Below are 12003 nucleotides of genomic sequence, written 5' to 3' on the forward strand. Positions count from 1 at the left end.
CTTATTTGATGTTATTAAGTATTATTTTAATTGTTTCATTTTTAAAACTTGAGGAAAATATTTTGTTAGTATTAGCACTAATCAGTTGCACATTTTTAAAAAATGTTCCATGTCTGTGTTTTTGTTATTAAGCTTCTAACTTTGTCTTGTCCCCCAACTGTTGCCTTCTTAAAATTGGATCGTTACAAACTGTATATGATGGTCCTTTATGTGTTCATTGATATTTAAATTTCTTCTAATATCCACATATTATAGGGTATCTTCAACCTATTGAAACTCCTCTAAAAATGAATATGGAGGTCCCTTTTAAAGAAAAACACGAAGCCATAAAACCTGTGAAATTAGGATTAGGTATATATCCAAAAATATTTAGCAGTGATATTGGAGAAATTTACTTCATTTATATACCAGAACATGTTTATAATTATGAATAGCATATTTCCTTTATTCCCTCTTTTTTGTGCATCTAGGTTGATTACACAGCTTTTTTTCTTGCTGCCATGCACATGAATGTTGATGTTGATTTATATTCCTTCTTTATGTAGTAAGGTTGCAGTAAAGGTCCTCAACACATGTGTCTTTTTGGTATTGTCCAAACTTCCGTTATGATCTTCTTATGGGTTGCACTAGTTTACAATATCACAAAACCAAATACAGTTCCTGATTTATTTCAACCTGTCCAGATGTTTATTTATTCAAATGGTGATAGCTATTCTGCTTTGTAGGATGGGATTTCAGTGATTTTCCTTTGTATTTCCTATGTGGATAAGAATCTCAAACATTTCATTTATTTATTAAACACTTACATTTGTACTGCATTCCTGATCAGTGTCTTTGTTTTTCTTTTGGTATTTGATCAGTTTTTAAGTTCTATAATAATTGATTTTTTTCATATTCTAAATACTCACTTTAGTAAGAAGATTTTTTTTCAATGCTGTGGTGAACAATTAACTAAAATCAACAGATTGTACATTTATACCACTGGAATTTTTGTTTGTTTTACAGCCAGGAAATTGTTTCAATAAAGATGCTGAACTTTTTTCACTAGATAGACTGAAATGATAGTATGTCATATTAGCCTAAACTAATCTCAGAACTAACAGTCACAGCCTGGGCCACAACAGTCTGGGCTAATTAAACCACTAACACAGCACATGCTCCATTTAAATAGAGCAAAGGGCTTCATAAACGTAAGAAGAAAGGCACCCCCTTTATGAAGCAAATTCTGAAGTTCACAAGCAGATATTAGGAATCTGAATACTAAGAAGATCTAATGATAAAACTATATAGAAGAAGAAATTTAGAGTTCAGAATTCGGGAGAAGGAACAACCAGTAGATACTAAAACTCAATGCTGAAATGAAGAAGTGTTTTACACCAAACCTCAGCTGTGTCTGACTCTCTCACACCAAACACACACACACACACACACACACACACACACACACACACACACACACCTAGTGAGAGACCTTAGCCAAAGTATAGCCATTCTGGACTTAGTCCATTTTGAAGGCCTATACTGAAAGTATCCATTGTGAAGGCATTTACTGAAAGTATCCATTGTAAAGACTTTTACTGAAAGTTAGGACTCAGGTTCCTGGAAAAACCATGAAATGTCCCAGTAACATTCTTCCCATAACTCTCCTAGCAATAGCCATAAGCGGAAGACAGGAAGGTACCTAAAGCTACAGAAGTTTCTTAAGATTCCATAGTTACCATAATTTGCTTCTTACTGCTAAGCCTGCACGTTAGCCAATAAGATTGTTACAATATTAACTCATTAAATGTAAACCAATCATGTAACTGACAAGCTATGAACCCACTTACTTCAGCCCTATGCCCTATAAAAACCCTGTTAACTCAAGGTTCAGAGCTCTCAACTCTGACCCACTGCGATGCTGACAGTTGTGAGTCCAGGCTCGAGCTTGCAATAAATGACCCTCGTGTGCTCGCATTGGAAATGGCTTGGTGGTCTTTGGGGATCGTTTTCTCAGCACAAGAATAGTGTACACAGAGAACTCCAAGGGCAGCTGTATCTGGGACAATGAAGCTTTCCCCTCTTCCAAGCTGAAATGGGGGTACACTTTGCGTGGAGGATGGCACCCTGTGAGCCCTGCATGCATGGTGAACCAGACGTGGGAAGCCATGTGAGCATCTCCGGGATGGCCTCTTAGAGGCTGGGGAAGTTTACTCCTATAGTTGGACATGGCACGAGACAGGAGGACAGTGGGAATCCAGAAGATAGGAGAGGCACATGAGCAAATATGCCTATCCGTGGAGACTCCTTGGCCATGTTAAGGAATTTCCAAGCCCACGCATAGCAACCACCACGCAAGTCCCCAGAGGCCACTTGTCTGGGGGGCAGTCCCTGGTCCTGATCCAGAGCCAGAACTTCCCCAGTGGCCCTGTACCTGGCTAGGGTGGAGCAGTGCCCACCAGCCATTCTTCCTCTGCCCTGCTGCACATAAACTCCCAGCAGCTGCCCGGTCCCCAACACTCATGGCAAGCCAGCTCTGTGGGGCAGGCTGAGGCTGTGCCTGAGATTCCTGGTGCCTGCTTCAAGGCGAGAGTGAGGCCTAGTGCACAGCAGAGGTGGCCCTCACTCACTTCAAGGGCCCCAGAGAGGCATGACCACCACTGGTTCAGCACTGCTGCCCTTCCCACCCCCAGAGTTTCCTTACAAGTCCCTGCCTTTTTATTTGAAATTCTTCAGCCGCTGGTTGTCTCATTTCTCACTGCCTGTTAGGGTGGGATTTGAGACTCCTTCCTCTCCTCACCCAGCCGTGAGGCACCAGGGGCCTAACTCTGCACCTCACAGCCACTCCCCAGAACCCAACTGCCTTTGGGGCTGCTGCTTCCTGAGCCATTGGCCTACTGCCTCCTTCCTCCCTTCACCAGCCTCTGCCAGGGCTTCCCGTACTTTCCCTACTACTCCCAACCCCAACCCCAGCTTGGCCTCCCCCTAAGCCTCCCCTCTTCTCCACACAGCTCCCAGTGCCAACCCCAGCAGGGCCACTGCTCTGGGGAAGACAACTGTGGGCCTGGCCCAGCAGAATCATAGGCTCCACAATGTGCAACCGGCTTAGAAATGTAGGCAGCATAGGTCACTGATCAGTGTCTTTCACTTCGCTTACACAAGTATTAGTTGTATTAATTTGATATTTAATGTTGGATTTTGTAACCTCTTATTAAGCCTTTGAAGAATAGCTGGTAGAAATACAGTTCCAAAATTCGGATTGTCTCTTGTTTAATTCTTTCGAGATTCAAAGATGTTTAAGTAGTTATAACCATCATGAACTCTCATTTCTATAGCAGAGTCTATTCAGAAAATAATTGCTTATGCATCTGTTATCAATTACTTACAAGACTTGAAACTTTTAAAGTTTCAAATATTACAGGAAGATCTTTGATTCATGTTGAATGGAAGTGAGTAGGTTGAGCTGTTGCATACATTCTCATGTGTTCGTGTGTGTGTGTGTGTGTGTGTGTGTGTGTGTGTGTGTGTGAGTGCATCTGCGTGTAGGGGGGTATATGTGTATCATTAAAATCAAGAATAGGATGTTGAGCCCGGGTCTGTACTTGTGTCCTTTTTCTAAGATATACATTATGGCGTTTCTTTCTTGGTGGTATGCTCTGATTGCTTGCCTTTGCCTGATGTGCACATTCCAGGTCAATTTTTCAATTAAAGCTTCTTTTTTTATAATTCAGCATAAAGGGCTCTGATAGTGTGTTGCTTTTACTCTTCCATCTAAGATCTTCTTTTCATCTTCAAAAATTAACATTCAATATAAATTTTACCTCCTGGCTGATTTTCCCTTTAATTTGCATTTTCAAATAAGTAGTATAAGTCCTTTAATCTCTGTATTTATGAAGAAAAATCATTTTGAATTCTCTGTTTAGTGTAATAACACCTGGACAGATTTGTTAGCACCAAGACCTTAAAATTACTTTTGTAGTTTTAGTTTAAAATACCTCTTCCATATTTACAGCATGGGGAGACAAATAATTCCTAGTAACAATGATAACAGTTTTATTCATTAAAATATCAGATAATTCATAATTTTGATTATGTCTAGTGGCTAATGAATACATTTGCTCAATAGATTTGTTTGATAGACCCTTGCACAAATATACCACTTGTGGGGGCTGAGAAGGTGGATCAGTGGTAGACAGCTTACCTTGAATGCATGAGACCCTAGGTTTGATTCCACAGCACCACCTAAGCAGAAACAGCTAGAAGAGGTACTTTGGCTCAAGTGGTCGAGCACTAGTCTTGAGCTGAAGAGCTGAAGGACAGCGACAGTTCACCATCATCAACAAATTAAATAAATAAAACTCATACTCGAGTACATGAATTTCAAAGGTTGATTACCATTTTAGTTAGGGGCAGGGTGCCAAGATACAGCAGAACTCTGTTGAAAAACTTTAAGAGGGATTTCAACACCTAACAAATATGAAAAACAGAAAGTAAAACATTAGCTCGGCCAACAACATATAGAATTGCTACTCAAAGAGAAACCAGTACTAAGAATGAACTACTTGTTACAACATTTCTTAAGAGATTATGGCTTTATATTAATTATCATATAAATTGACCTTCAAAAACTCCATCGGTGTGCCTGAGTCTTAAGGGCACCTACACAAACTGGAGGAGATCATCATCAATCTGGACTTTTAAAATTGTTATTGTACTTTTAAAATTGTTATATGGATAACCATTTTGTAAGTCAGGTAATGAGTTCATTTCCTGTTTGACAATCCCATCTCTCCTGTCCGTGTCCACAGTCGTATAGCTCGTTGTGAACACAATAGCTACAGTGTACAAGTGCTGCATTTGTTTCCCTGTTCTACTTGACTATCTCTGGCTCCCTCAATGCCATAAATGGATAAACTAGAACAAAAAAATTCCTCTTTTTTCAATTCCTGGAATACATTTCAATATAAACATCAGTAGTTTTATGAGAGTGTCAGGCTCTGTACACACATCCCAAACAAGTATACTTCCTACACCCAGTCATAACTCCCACCTGATTCTAAGGTACACACAGTAATTCTTTTCACTTTGCACACAGGAAGTAACTGAGATTCAGAAAGATTATGTAACTCACTGGAAATACTGGGTTGGGCATAGTGGCTCACTCTTATACCTTACCTACTCCAGAGAATAAGATCTGAAGATCATAGTTTGAAACCAACCCAGGTTGACATATCCATAATATGTTTATCTCCATTTAACCAGAAGGAAGCGAGAATTGTGTGTTTCACGTGGTAGAGCTAGAACGCCACCAGACATGAGTGGGAAACCTAAAGAATATTGACAATATGATGATTTTTAAGAACTAATGTTGTCCCGTAAATAATCTCAGACACCACACACACACACATACAGACACAAACACACACACACACACACACACACACACACACACACACACACACACACACACACCACAATCACACTCCTTAAAACAGATGTTAGTACTGAAATCCAAATAGATTTTTTTTTATTTTATAAGTTTTATTTTTAGCTTTAGTGAGGTTTGACTTGATAGTTTCTACTGATGAGCCACAACTTAAAACTTCCTTATAATTATACCCATATCTGTATTCAGAAGAACATTCTCCTAGTTAAGTCTTCCTCCTTTTTCAGCAATGATAAGTTTTCTCTTCTTGGTCCAGTTTCTTTTTGGGATCTCAATCTCTTAGAATTTTCTGTTTTGCATGGTCTGTAAGTTCATTGATTCAGTAGATCTCAGCCATCCTAATAACCTGGACAGAACCTGCCTTGGGAAAAGAGTTCCAAGCTCACCATTCAGTGGATGTTGTTAGTACTTACCCATAATCACATTCTCTTCAGAATTGGGAACTTGTTAGGTCTAGGAATTCAGGGAAAGCACTCATTGTGTGCTATTTCATGCTTTTCTTTTATTGGCAGCTTCCACCTATTGTCTACTTTAAGCATGGTATGAAGAGAAGGATTGCCCTCTAAGAGACAGAAGCACTGTACTAACTGTGGCTCTCAAAACATAGAAGGAGGGAAAGAAGTCAGAAGGAACCATAGAGCCTAGAAACTGATTTCTTAAAATCTCAAACTTCTTTTTATCTTACCTTCAAAATAGAAAGTCAGAGACTGCAGTTACTTGTATGCTCCATTTATATTCCTGAGCAAGGGGCTCCCTTCGCCTTTGCCCTTCTGACAATTTATATCAGGGGTAGGTGGGAAGATGTAACAAGAACACCTAGAGTTTGGGCCTGGGATTAAAAACTCCTTTTTGTGATCATAAACATTCCACCACTTCTTGAATTGGATCTGAGGGGCAGAAGGAAAAAAGGTTAGAAATTCAGAAACTTATAATTACTTCTAGGTGTGCTATCTAAACTCATCCCTTTCCACCCCTCAGAATCCTATTTCCCAAATATGTAGCCACCCTTACACTCTGCTCTCCTGGAGCATTTGAGTGTGGGGTATCATCTCCTTCTTATGTGTACTGCTTTACAAATGGAGATTTTCTCCTAGGCTCAAAATGATTTCATTAATTGGGGCATTGTGCAATATGCTAAACAGAGAGTTACCTGGAAGGAAGGTCCTAGAAGGCAAAACATCTACTAGGACAATGGAAACCCATGGTTTGGCATGCTTAATGTTTTAACTTGTGCACTGAACTAACAGGAGAAAATAACACACTAAGAAATCTGCCAATTATGCCAAATAAAGAGATATGATGAAGGTCAGAGAAAGGACATTGATTTCATGGTGGTCATGACAAGACAACACTTTACCACACATTCAAAATACTAATCCATACTCACCTACGGTTTTATTCACCCATGTCATTAGGTCTGAGTTGTATGTAGGAGTCCTCAGGGCCTTCAGAACAGGAAGATCTCAGGGAGAGATTAACACTGGTCTGCCAGTTTGGGCATAAAACAACCAGTTTGATGAAAGTTCTTAGTAATATCCCACAAATATGTGCATTTATCCTACTACACTTGGTAAGTATCCCCTCACTAAATTATCTTTGGTTTCGGTTATTTATTTATTTATTTATTTTTGGGGTGTGGTTGTGGGGCCTGAACTCTGGGTCTGCGCGCTGTCCCTCAGCTCTTCAGCTCAAGGCTAGCACTCTACCACTTGAGCCACAGCGCCACTTCCGGCTTTTTATTTTGCTTGTGTGGTGCTGAGGAATTGAACACAGAGCCTCATGCATGCAAGGCAAGCGCTCTACCACTGAGCCACCTTCCCAGCTCTCAAAGTAGAAATTCTTGAGAATAGGTTAGACCATGCAGAAGACTGAAACTCGGGGATTGAAGACAGCCTATATATTATAGAGGGAGAACATACAACTATCTAAGACAAATCCAAGAAATATGATAGATCTATTCAACATTTGGAAGAAACCATCAGAAAGCCTAATCTGAAGATAATAGGTGTAGAGGAGCACCTAGAAACAGATAGTCTAGGAAATTTGTTTCACAGGATCCTAGCAGAAAACTTCCCAAACATGAAAAAACATAGGCCTATTCAAATAAAAGAAGCTTTTAGAACCCCAAATAGACCAGACCAGAACAGGACATCATATGAACACCTTATAATCCCCACAGGATCAATTCAGACCAAGGAAAACAGCCTCAAAGTTGTCAAGGAGAATAGATCTATCACCTATAAGGGAAACCAATTAGAATCACCTCAGATTTCTCAGCAGAGACAATTAAAGCAAGAAGAACCTGGAATGATGTAGGCCATGCCCTAAAGACAAACAACTATCAACCAAGAAAATAGTACCCGGTTTTAATCTCCTTCATGACTGAAGGACAAATAAAACTTTCCATACCAAAGAAAAAGTGAAACAAAATATCTTTACCAAACCAGCTTTACAAAAGTTACTTAAAGATGTCATACACAGAGAAAACCAACAGTACCACAATAAAGGGTAAGAAACTGCACCCAAATTGAGAATCCAAGAACCGTAGGAAGAAACCAGTTGGCGCAGCCCTCAAGAAGGTGCATAAAATGGCAGCAACTCCCAAATATCTCTCAGTACTGTCTCCTAACATTAACAAACTTAACAATACAATTAAGCAACATAGATTGTCTAGTTGGGTGAAAAAAAGATCCTTCTATCTGCTGCATTCAGGAGCCATAACTTGCTCATAAAAACAAACACGTTTCATGTTGAAAGTGAAAGGCTGGAACAAAATCTAACAAGCAAACGGCCTCATAAGCAGGAAGGAGTTCCAATCCTAATATCAGATAAAAGAGATTTCAAATTAAAATTAGTGAGAAGAGATAAAGAAGGTCGCTATATACTACTTAATGGATCTCTCCTTCAGGAGGATATTACAATTCTAAATATCTATTCCCCATAAGAGCACCCAAATTTATCCAAGAAACTATATTTTTTCTCACATCTCCCATAGATGCAAAGATATTAATTGTTGGGGACTTTAACACACTCTCCCCACTAGATATATGAACTCGGCAAAAAAAATCAACAGAAAAACCATGGATATAAAAAACTGCATAGATCACATAGATTTAACAGAAATCTACCGAATATTTCACTCAGCACACAAGGAACTTTTGCCAAGAGAGACCACATTTAGGTCACAAATTAAACTTATAAAATCCAAAAACATTGCAGTTATACCTTGCATTCTCTCAGACTACAAGGGAATAAAATTAGGACTAAACACCAAAAGCCACTAATGAAAGTCCTGTAATACATGGAGGCTGAGCAACACACTGTTGAATCACCAATGGGTCATGGAAGAGATCAGAAACGAAATTCAAATGTTTATAATATTCAATAATAATGAACACTCAAATTGCCAACTCCTCTGGGACAGAGCAAATGCAGTACTCAGAGGCAAGTTCATAGCTCTGAGTTCCTACATCAACAAATTGGAGTGACCTGAAACCAACAATTTAATGAGACATCTGAGCCTCCTTGAAAAAGAGCAGCAGGAAAAACCACAATCCAGTAGATGGAAAGAAATAATTAAAAATAAATCAAAACTAAATGGATTAGAATCCAAAAAATCATAGAAAGAATCAACAAAACAGGGTTGGTTCTTTGAAAAATTAACAAATTGACAGACCCTTAACAAATCTTATTAGAAGAACAAGAGAACACACTCAAATAAATAAACTCAGAGATGAGAATGGAAACATCACCACAGACTCAACCAAGATTCAGTACATTATAAGGAATACTTCTCAAGCCTTTATGCTAATAAGTTTGAGAACGTGTCAGAAATGTACTGTTTCCTAGTAAATATAGACATGCCGAAACTAAAAAAGATGAGTTAAACCATCTTAACTGGCCCATTTTAAGCAATGAAATAGAAATAGCAATAAGAGAACTCTGATCTAAGAAAAGCCCGGGACTAGATAGTTTTACAGCAGAAATCTACAAGGCCTGCAAAGCAGGGCTTACGTCAATACTTCTCCAAGTCTTCAATGAAATTGAAAGAGAAAGTTCACTACCGAACTCATTCTATGAAGCCATCATAAACCTCATCCCCAAACAAAGCAGAGACTCATCAAAGAAAGAGAACTATAGATCCATTTCTTTGATGAACATTGATGCAAAACTTCTCAACAAAATATTGGTCAATCGACTTTCACAATTCATCCAAAAAATCATACTTCATGATCAAACAGGATTCATTTCAGGGATATAAAGCTGCTTCAATATATGCAAATCAATTAAAACAACAACTCACATCAACAAGAGCAAGAATAAGAACCACATAGTTACCTCAATAGATGCAGAAAAAGGATTTGACAAGATCCAACACCCCTTTATTATGAAGGTTCTGGAAAAATTAGGAATTCAGGGAACATTCCTCAATACAATAAAGGATGTATATGACAAATCTACATCCATTTTACTTAATGGTAAAAAAATAAAGGTATTTCCTTTTAACTAAGGAATGAGATAAGGATGTCTACTCACTCCACTTCTCTTCAAACTAGTATTAGAATGGCTAGGTACAGCAATAAGATAAGATTCAAATATAAAAGGGAATCCAAATAGGGAAAGAAGAAGCTCTCCCTCTTGGCAGATGACATGAACTTGGATTTAAAGAATCCCACGGACTCCACTCCCAAATTATTCAAGCTGATTCAAAACTTTGATAAAGTAGCAAGGTATAAAATTAACCCTCAAAAAACAATGGCTTTTCTGTATGCCAGAAATGAGAAAAGTATGGCTGAAATCAGGAAAGCAACTCCATTCGTAATAGCCACACAAAAAATAAAATACCTTGGACTTAACAAAGAAAAGAAGGACCTCTATGATGAAAACTTTAAAAACCTGAAAAAGGAAATCAAAATAGAACTTAGAAAGTGGCAAAAACTCCCATGCTCCTGGATTAGAAAGATCAACATCATGAAAATTGCAATACATCCCAAGGCTATCTACAAATTCAATATGATACCTATCAATATTCCAGCCTCATTCTTTCAGTAAAAAGAAGAGGCAATCCAAAAATTCATATGGAACAATAAAAGACCCCGAATAGCAAAAACGATATTTAACGGAAACAACAGAGCTGGAGGAATATCAATACCAAATTTCAAACTCTTCTACAAAGCCATAGTAATTAAAACAGCTTGGTACTGTCACAAGAACAGACCATAGGACCAATGGAATAGAAATGAAAACCCAGAAATGAACCTATATACCTATAGACATCTAATGTTCGATAAGGGAGCTAAAAAATTAGAATGGAAGAAACACAATCTCTTCAGTAAATGGTGCTGGCAAAATTGGTTAACAACTTGTAGGAAACTAAAGCTAGATCTTTATATATCATCTTGCACCAGAATGAACTACAAATGGATCAAAGACCTTGGAGTCAAACAGACACTCTGAAAACATTAAAGAATGGAATAGGAGAAACAGTAGGTCTCTTTTGCACAGGCTGAAATTTTCTTAATAGAGACCCAGAATTACAACAAATCAAAGAAAAGTTGGACAAATTGGATTGCAGAGCTTGTGCATGGCAAATGACATAGCTAGCAAGATCAATTGAAAGCCCATTGATTGGGAGACGCTCTTCACTACCATACAACAGACAAGGGTCTCATATCTAAAATATACCTTGAACTCAAAAAAAATTAAATCCCCCAACAACAAATCCTCAATAAAACAACTGCCCAATAAATAAGTGGGCTAAAGACTTAAAGAGAAACTTCTCTGAAAATGAAAGAAGCATGGTCAATAAACACATGAAGAAATGCTCAACCTCTTTTGCCATAACACAAATGCAAATCAAAACAACATTGAGATACCACCTCACCCCAGTTAGAATGGCTAAAATCAACTCTAATAACAACAGATGCTAGAGAGGATGTGGGCATAAGGGAAATTTATTGCATTGTTGGTGGGCATGTGAACTTGTTCAACCATTTTGGAAAGTAGTATGGAGCTTCCTCAAAAGATTCCACATAGAGCTCCCCTATGACCCAGCAATCTGGCTTTTGGGCCTTTACCCAAATGGTCACAAACAAGACCATATTAAAGCTACCAGCACAATTATGTTTATTAACCATTATTTACCATAGCTAAGATATGGAACCAACCCAGATGCCCCTCAGTAGATGCATGGATCAATAAAATTTGGTATATATATATATATATATATATATATATATATATATATATATATATATATATATATATATACACACACACACACACACACACACACACACACACAAGAGAATTCTATGCCTCCATCAGAAAAAAGTAACATTGTCCCACTTATTAGGAAATGGAAAGACTTGGAAAAATTTATATTAAGTGAAGTAAACAAGTCCCAAAGAAACATAGGTCCCATGGTTTCCCTTATTTGCAATATCTAGTATATGTCTGAGACAAGCAGAAAAGGTCACACAAGTTGGTGTTAGGTGAAATGAACCACAAGATAAGGATTCAATGTTTTTTTTTTTCTTCTTGCGATTGTTTCTAACATATTTATAAGATGATTTCTA

The sequence above is a fragment of the Dipodomys spectabilis genome, unplaced genomic scaffold (assembly GCF_019054845.1).
Source record: "Dipodomys spectabilis isolate Male_0828 unplaced genomic scaffold, ASM1905484v1 ptg000121l, whole genome shotgun sequence".
In the NCBI taxonomy this organism is placed as follows: domain Eukaryota; kingdom Metazoa; phylum Chordata; class Mammalia; order Rodentia; family Heteromyidae; genus Dipodomys; species Dipodomys spectabilis.